The sequence below is a fragment of the Ovis canadensis genome, chromosome 3 (assembly GCF_042477335.2).
Source record: "Ovis canadensis isolate MfBH-ARS-UI-01 breed Bighorn chromosome 3, ARS-UI_OviCan_v2, whole genome shotgun sequence".
In the NCBI taxonomy this organism is placed as follows: domain Eukaryota; kingdom Metazoa; phylum Chordata; class Mammalia; order Artiodactyla; family Bovidae; genus Ovis; species Ovis canadensis.
The window spans coordinates 122,686,537-122,695,694 of NC_091247.1; the positions used below are offsets into that span (position 1 = coordinate 122,686,537).

General features: G+C 38.1%; 1 long non-coding RNA gene across 2 annotated transcripts; it reads left to right on the forward strand.

Annotated features, from left to right (window-relative positions):
* Window positions 1-3,131: 3,131 nt before the first annotated feature.
* On the forward strand, window positions 3,132-8,888 carry LOC138437226 (uncharacterized). Of its 2 annotated transcripts, XR_011255833.1 has the most exons (3): window positions 3,132-3,317; window positions 6,094-6,157; window positions 7,331-8,888. It is a non-coding gene; the product is annotated as an uncharacterized lncRNA (long non-coding RNA). The 2 variants fall into 2 exon arrangements; XR_011255832.1 differs by lacking the exon at window positions 3,132-3,317 and having other exon boundaries at window positions 5,675-6,157; window positions 7,331-8,720.
* Window positions 8,889-9,158: the final 270 nt, after the last annotated feature.

A 9,158-nucleotide genomic window follows, 5' to 3' on the forward strand; every position in this document is an offset into this window, starting at 1 on the left:
TACCAGGCTCCTCTGTCAGTGGGATTTTCCAGGCAAGTAGACTAGTGTTACCTAAAAACTTCTGAGCCCCAATGAATAGATAAATTATCTGTAATTGGCATATCCCAGCACCCTATTAGGGAGTACTGACTTCCACTTATGTTTCATTTTCTTCACAGGCTGGCAGTGATCTTGCAAATTACAGTGAGATTGCTTCTTTCTAGGGTTAAGTTCTAAAGTCAGCTACTAAGGCAAAAAATGCCCTTGAAAAATCCTTTCTATCATCTATAAAACTTGATTTGGGGTCTATATCCTTATATAGTGGGCTTCCCTGGTGACTCAGAACAGTAAAGAATCTGCCTGCAATGCAGAAGACCCGGGCTCATTGCTGGGTCAGGAAGATCCTTTGAGAAGGAAATGGCTACCCACTCCAGTATTCTTGCCTATATAATTCCATGGACAGAGGAGCCTGGCAGGTTATAGTCCATGGGGTCAGACTCAGAGACTAACACTCACTTTCACCCTGATACAGTAGTTCTTAAATGCATTAAAATTTTAGGAGTACTGTGCTAAACTTAAGTCAAAACAAAGTTGAAACCCTCAGGAGTGAATGACTCAGTGCTCTGTGAGAGGATGGCTTCAAGATTAAGAGTCTCTGCTTTGATACCAGCCTGCTGTGTGAATCCTAGGTCCAGTGATTAGAACCTGTGTGACCTTGGCTAAATGACAGTATGTCTTGCTCTGTTTCCACATCTGCAAAACTGGATTACCTAATAGGTTGTGATGAACCTAATAGATTATTATGAAGGTCAAGTGAGATAAACTGTGTAAACTGTTTGAAATAGTCTGGCATGCAGTAAGCGTGTTTGCTATTCTTCCTGACTTTATGACAACTATAAAATTCCTAATAGAGAACAAATGATGGATGAGAATTATAAAATGTTTTTGTTTGCCTGAAGGATTTACTCCATTCTGTTTTAATAAATCAGCCTCTGTAAACTTAATGAATGTAAATACATGTGTCTTAGGAGGAGGTAACTAGATAAAGTGTCACTGGGACACAGTAGGCAACGCTCACTGGATTTTCACCAAAATTTTGCATGTGAGCAGTTGGACATGCATACCATTTTTGAAAAAGATAGGGCGATGACCTTGACAGCTTGCACCTGTCTTTCCAGACTGGCAGTACCTATTGAAGCCTCACTGAACAGGAATCAGTCTCATGTGCTTAGGCATTAAATGCAAATTAAATTAGGATTAGGTTCTAAATCCCACTCAAAAGTTGTAGTCCTATTAATATAATCTCCTGCACTAAAATGCACCAGTTCACTCCTGCATGTATATATTTTTTGGCTACTTGACCAAAGAGTCTCCTCTACCATTACACGTGGCCAAGTTTCAATCACATATGTAGCCCCAGCTAGAATTCCAAAAAATGTTTTCTCTAGGTGTTCTGCCTTTAAAGTCTGTGGTTCCATTATCTACTCTGCACCTCCCTACCTAACACACATGCACATGCACACACACACACACACACACACACCCTCTGTAACTGTAGTTTCTTAAGCTTCGGTCGTGTCAGACTCTTGGCAACGCTATGGCTGTGACCCTCCAGGCTGCTCTGTCCAGAAGATTCTCCAGGCAACAATATTGAAGTGGGTTGCCATGTCCTCCTTCAGGAGATCTTCCCAACCTGGGGATTGAGCCCTCATCTCTTGAGTCTTCTGCACTTGCAGGCAGATTCTTTACCACTAGCACCACCTGGGAAGCCCAGACTTCTACCTCTTTGTCGTATCCCCTCTATTGAGCTTTTGCCCGAGGAGTGCCTGCCTCTGCATGTGTATAAGGACAACCTGTATCTTTTCCTCCTGAAACATGGTAGCCGATGTGTTCCTTGCACACCTAGTCTGAATATTTCATTCATTCACTGGTATTAAGTCAGTATGGCAGCACACCAGGGATGACACGGTGCACTTAGGATACTGATAGCTGAAGAAGGTACACTGACCTCATGGCGCCTTTGAGCTGGGAAGACAGAATGAAGATTATATTAGAGAAAATTTGCCATAATATATGTCATCAAAGCAAAGCTGTAGGTAACTTTCTTTTGTCGGATAGCAAGACTGGAATACATCCTGCATAATTATGAAATACTTGTGAGTATTCTGATATAGGCACTATTTGTATTTGAGTGGCAAGTGTAGTCATTTGAAAAATAAATATTTTTTTCTCTGTTCTGCTTTTCATCTATGAAGAAGAGAAGGTCCAAAAGAGTTTGACATTTTTCTCATTCTACCAGTTGTTATATGATCTCATTTGGGGTGACTATTTCTTTTCTTTTTTTTTTTTTGAAGGGGGAAATGAGGAAAACACTGTTTCATGAACACTGTACCTCTGGCATATTTGAGTAGACATATTATTTTTTCCTCACTTTTTCTCATGCAGGTAGGAGCCAAGTTTTTAGGATATGACACTGTTGGCCAACGCTGATCATGATTTTTTATAAATATCTGGACATCTTATAACATCACAAAGTGTTGCTTTTTTAACTGATGTTTTTTAGTTATAAAGTAAGGTTCCAAAATAACAGATATAATGATAGTGATAGTGACTGAGGGCCCATTATGTGGCAGGGAGACACAAATACTAACTATTTTTCATTTAATCTTTGCTGAATCTCTAGGCAGAAGATACTATTATTCTTTATTTACAGATAATAAAATCAATACCCAGAGAAGCTAAGGAAGATAACCAGCCTTTATCATGAGCCTAATTTCAAAGCTCACCTTTTCTCATTCTGCATTACCTGCCCCCCCTCCAAAAATGACATTTAAAGACTGGCTATGGACCATCTCAACTTTTCACCACTATTCAAAAACTAATTTATCTATTGCCATTCCAGTCTGTTTCATGTTGATAGTTCTGATATTAATATTCAAGGTTGGCAATTGTTTAAATGCCAGCAGGTTGCCTGGCCAAGAGGATCTGAATTGACATCAACACTTTTTTTAAATACGACTCTAAATGTGGACAAAGCAGATAGAGACCCTGTAATTATATAAGACAATGTAAATCAGTGAGGAGATTGATTTATCTGATGCTACAGTGTATTACTTGTGGAAAACTAATACTCTTAAAAATGTTTTTCTTAGCTTTTGTTACAGATGTACCTGGGCTTCCCTGGTTGGCAAAGAATCCACCTGCAATGCAGGAGACCTGAATTTGATCCCTGGGTTGGGAAGATCCTCTGGAGAGGAAAGGACAGTCACTCCAATATTCTTGCCTGGGAAATCCCATGGACAGAGGAGCCTGGGCTGCAGTCCATGGAGTCGCAAGAGGTGGACATTACTTAGCGACTGAACAAACACCACCACCACCATCAAAGATGTCTATAATTGGTCCTAAGAATTGCCTAGCAGTTTGAATGCACCACATACATGGAGGAAAATCTTGTTTCCTTTACATTTTGATCTCTTTACTCATTTAAATGGTATCCATCTTCTAGCTTCTGTTGCAAAACCTTCAAGTGTTCTCAAAGTGCAGAACCAATGCCTTAAAAATTATTTGCATTTTCCATTCAGCTATTTCAACTACTGTGAATGACATCCTTTCATTTTTACTCTGTCTTTATGCTTTGTTCTGTTACCCAAATTGCTTTGAAAAGTTTAGCAAAGGACCAGATGCTTTAATTTTCTTAGCTGGCTCCTTCTATCTTAATAATATTTCTTGCCTGGGTTCAAAGTAACTTTTGTCATGTTTATGTTCTCTAATGTGATAGCTTTAAATCAGTATAAAGCAGGGACATAGATGTAATATCTCCAAGATGTTCTCTGAAACTATTTCCTCACAGAATCCCTTATTCATATCTCTCCTACCTTATTTTTTTTTTTGCATTTAGATCAATTTTATTTGAAATCTTTACTGTCATATTCTTTCAAACATCGTACTCTGTAACTTCGTTATTGCTATGAATGCACTGAATGAATTCAATTCATGTGTTTAAATCTTAACCCCCAATATGATGGCATTTGGATGTGGGGCCTTTGGGAAGTGGATTAGGTCACGAGGATGGAGCCCTCGTGAATGAGAGCCACACCATTATAAAGGAAATCCTAGAGAGCTCCCTCTTTCCCTCCACCATGTGAGGACACAGAGAGAACACGGCAATCTGAGAACAAAGAAGAGGGCCCTCACCACAGATAGAATCTGCTAGCACCTTGATCTTGGGCTTCCCAGACTCCAGGACTGTGAGAAATACATTTCTATATATGTCATCCAGTCTCTGATATTCTATTACCAGTCTGAATGAACTAAGACAATTATGAAATTTTATGTATCAACATATCAAAAATAGTTAACAGAAAACTTTTTAAGTTGCAGTCAAATTATCTGTCCTATAAATGCCAAACATTCAAGTTTATCATTTCATCCTTTTTTTGTATATTTTTTTTATTTCCTCAATGTGAATTTTTTAATAATAGTTTTATTGAGATATAATTCATATGCCTTAAAATTTACCCATTTAAAGTATTCAATTATGCACATTCATAAAATTGTACAGCCATCACTGCTGTATAACTTTGGGCTTCCCTGGTGGCTGAGATGGTAAAGAATCTGCCTGCAATGTGAGAGACTTGGGTTCGATCCCTAGGTCAGGAAGATCCCCAGGAGAAGAGAATGGCAACCCACTCTAGTATTCTTGCCTGGAGAATTCTATGGACAGAGGAGCCTGGGGGGCTACAGTCCCGGGGGTCACAAAGAGTCGGACACGACTGGGTGATGAGTGCTTTCACTTTCACTCTATAACTTTAGAGTATGTTCATCAGCACTCCCCATTCCCACCTTTCTAGCCCCTAGCAACCACTAAACTTTTACCTCTCTAGATATACTAATCTGGACACATAATATAAATGGAATCACACAATATATGCATTTTTATGTTTGGTTTTATTCACTTAACATGATGTTTCAAGGTTCATCCATGTTATAGCACAAGTACTTAATTCCTTTTTACTGACAAGCACTATTCTTATATTTTTTAATAAAATATAATATATTTTAATACATAAATTATTTATATACATATTGCTGCTTGTGGGCTTTTTCTAGCTGCAGCAGACGGGGGCTGCTCTTCATTGCCACCTATGGCTTCTCACTGCGGTGGCTTCTCTTGCTGCTGAGCCCAGGCTCTAGAGCACCTGGCTTTCAGCAGTTGTGGTGCATGGGCTCAGTAGTTGTGGCTCCTGGGTTCTGGAGCACAGGCTCAGTACTTGTGGAGCACAGGCTTAGTTGCTCTGCAGCGTGTGGGATCTTCACAGACCAGGGACTGAACCATGTCTCCTGCACAGGCAGGCAGACTCTTTAGCACTGAGCTACCAGGGATGGCTTAGTCTTTACCTCGTAGCTAGGCAGAGCATCAGTATCAGCCAAAGGTGCAATATTAGGGCATTCCAAGGTCATTCCTGGGGATATGCACAGTCCTGCATATGAACAGCGCCTAGATTTTCAGGAATTTTTGGACTCTTTCAAATCCCTCAATGAATATCTCATTCCCCTTTTCTTTTTTGAGATTTCTGGTCAACCTCTTGTTAGCTCCAGATGGTATCACTGCCTCAGCTAGCTATAATATCAAACAATTACTATTAAATATTTTCTACAAATATCCTGGAGGTAAGAGTCACACAGAGAGAGTTCTGGGTTAAATCAAATAAAGGCAAGTTCTAAGAATGAAATTTTGCCTAGGAGCTGCTGGAAAGGTCAAATAACATTTCTCTGGAGATGAGATTTTAGGAAAATCCAAGCCAGATTTTCCTAAATTTTCTATCAAAATCCAGATTTAGGTAAATCTGTCCCTTCAGTGGCTGCTAGACTTCTGGTTGTTCCAGCTGTCTAGTTATGAGTCTGCAAGTTTTCAGTTCTACAACAGAGCTGTAAAGGGGGTCATGGAAGTCAGACAAGGTGTAAAATGCCACAGTGCTTATTCTTCTTACTGAGATCTAGTCATTTTTATTGCATAATAGCTTCTGTAATTGTTGCAAGCCTTTAGGTAATTTCAGGAGTCTTTAAAAAGTTGACTTTGAGAATAATTGCTAATATTCTCATTGTTTTTTATAGGGAGCAGATTTTTGGAGATCTTCACTCTGTCATTCTGGAAGTGCTCCTTGGGCCATCCCTTCTTGTATGTTTCAGTGGTATCTTAAAATGAACATCCTAAAATTGAATCATTAATTACACATCACATTTCCCCACATTTTAAAAATCTTCTTTTATAGGCTGTCTTCGATACCCATGAGGCTGTACTAACCAGAAGTCTCTTTTATCTCCCGCTGCCATATTCAACCCATCAGCAAGTCCAGTGTATATTATTTCCTAAATGGCTCTCAAATCTATCCATTTTTAGCAGTTCCAGTAGAAACATCATGCCTCCTCTTCTAAAATACTGACTTCTAAGTGCTGTAATAACCCTTTGAGCAATCTACCTGCATCAAGCCCAGCCTCGTCTCACTGTTTATCCACACATAGACTGCATGACATTTTTTAGATACAAAAATAGTTATGTAACTTTGGGTAAAACTCTTAAACACTTTCCCTGTCCTCTTAAAAACAAACATTTTTACCATGACCTTCAAAGTTTATCCATGGTCCAAACTCTTTCTGATTTTGTTTATAGTTGCATCCTCTGAGTTTTAGCACAATAGCTAATGCAAATTTTGCCATCAATAAACATTTGCTAAATAAATGAATGTTAATAAGTGATCTATTTTAAGGCTATAATGGAATAAGCAAAATTAATTCCTTTAAGCCAAGAAGTTAAACAACATAACTATCAAGCAACCAAAGGAATCAATCTATCTGTTTCACCTTTAATGCTTTACTCTTCATTGAAAGAAATATTAGTTGCTTAAAAAAAATGTTCAAACTGTGGACATCAAGCCACATGTGAACAAAACAAGCATATGTAGAATTTATATATTCAATTTGGAGTTAATCAGTAAAATCAGATTTTGAAAATTATTTTGATAATTAAGTTCATAATAGCACATTGTATAGATTTTCTATGCTTAACTATTAGCAAAGAATACCAATAAACTAATAAATATTTTCTATTTAACAGATATTCTCTGATCTAGCATCACAAAATAGATACAGTTAAGTTGCTTGATTTGTTTGAGGACTATCCATTTAAAAGATCTATTTTCTACACAATGGCAGGGTGGGTCTAATTTTTTTTTTCCTGTTATGTCAGAGGAAACCCTTGAAATCACTCATTGTGGTTAACTACATTCCTAATAATATGTCTTTTGAAAAGACTATCATAGATCTTCTAAATGATTACATTGCTTGTCTTCAGGTAGACTGAAAAGAGAGTTGGACCTTAAAGAAGGCTGAGTGCCAACGAATTGATGCTTTTGAACTGTAGTGTTGGAGCAGGCTCTTGAGAGTCCTTGGACTGCAAGGAGATCCAACCAGTCCATCCTAAAGGAGATCAGTCCTGATTATTCACTGGAAGCACTGATGTTGAAGCTGAAGCTCCAGTACTTTGGCCACTTGATGCAAAGAGCCAACTCATTAGAAAAGACCCTGATGCTGGGAAAGATTGAAGGTAGGAGGAGAAGGGGACAACAGAAGATGAGATGGTTGGATGGCCTCACCGACTCAATGGACATGAGTTTGAGCAAACTCCGGGAGATGGAGAAGGACAGGAAAGCCTGGTGTGCTGCAGTCTATGGGGTCACAAAGAATTGGTGAGGCTGATCGATTGAACAACAAGATTGAAAAAGATATTTGCTGAGGGTTAACTCAGGGTCATCACTTTGCTTCTAGCATCAGGAGCCCAGGATATCCGTGATACCTTATTCCAACTTGATGTGACATAGCCCTTGTGAAGTATCAGTTACTCTTTCAGTAAGATTGCCAGTATCACTTAATTTGGCTTTGAACCATCATTTTGTAACTAAGCATGTTGTCACATTTAAAATGCTTCAGATGACAGCTTTGGATTTCTTTGCTTAAGTTTTTTAAAGTATTCAAATTTAGCAATCTCTTCAATGAATTGTGTGTCAATTTTAGATGTATTCTTGATTTAGAATTGCCCTTGCATTTCAAACAGCACATTAGAAGCTGTATATTTTCTACCTAGGAGATATTTATTTGGGGAATATGTTCATGATGTAGACTATTTTTTTCCTTTAAATGTGGAAAAACTTGTTTTCTTTCTTATTATGCTGATTCCACCCGCCACCCCCCTCCCGAAATATACAAATGAACTGCGATTCTATTGTAGCACTCACTCTGATTTCCCAGATGTTATGCTAACTCTCTTACTGCTTTGGGGTAGTTTCCAAAATACAATACTTGGATTAAATGTGCCCCTGGTAGGTTTTACCCTTTAGCTGTGTCCTCTCCTTTTTATACTGCTATTATATGGAAACTTTCATTGACTTTATTATATTTCAACATATGACTGCTATTTCCTGTTATTTTTATCTTTTCTACTTGAAAAAGAATTTCTTATTTCTCTAGGAGTTTTAGGATTGAAGACCATTAGTTACGTATTAAAAAGGCACACATTTTTCATGTAAAACATGTTAGTATGGTATATGACTGTGAAAGAAAAAACATATTTGAAATTCTGTCTTCATTTTATTCTACTTTGTTGGATTTATATGCTGAAATAATCTCTGTATCAAAATGTATAATTTATGGTCATCGAAATATAACTTTTCAAGCATTCTGCCAAATATTAAAACATTTTATTTTACAATAGTTTTAGATTTACAGAAAAATTACAAAATAGAGCAGAGTTCATGTATACCCCAAACCTAGTTTCCACTATTGCTAATAGCTTATATTAGTATTAAACACTTGTTACAATTAATGTGGGAATAAAATCAAAACATTATCATTAACTAAAGTCTATAGCTAAAGATTTCTTTCAGTTCAGTTCAGTTCAGTTGCTCAGTTGTATCCGACTCTTTGTGACCCTATGAATTGCAGCATGCCAGGCCTCCCTGTCCATCACCAACTCCTGGAGTTTACCCAAACTCATGTCCATCGAGTTGGTAATGCCATTCGGCCATCTCATCCTCTGTCGTCTCCTTCTCCTCCTGCCCCCAATCCCTCTCAGCACCAGAGTCTTTTCCAATGAGTCAACTCTTCGCATGAGGTGGCCAAAGTAC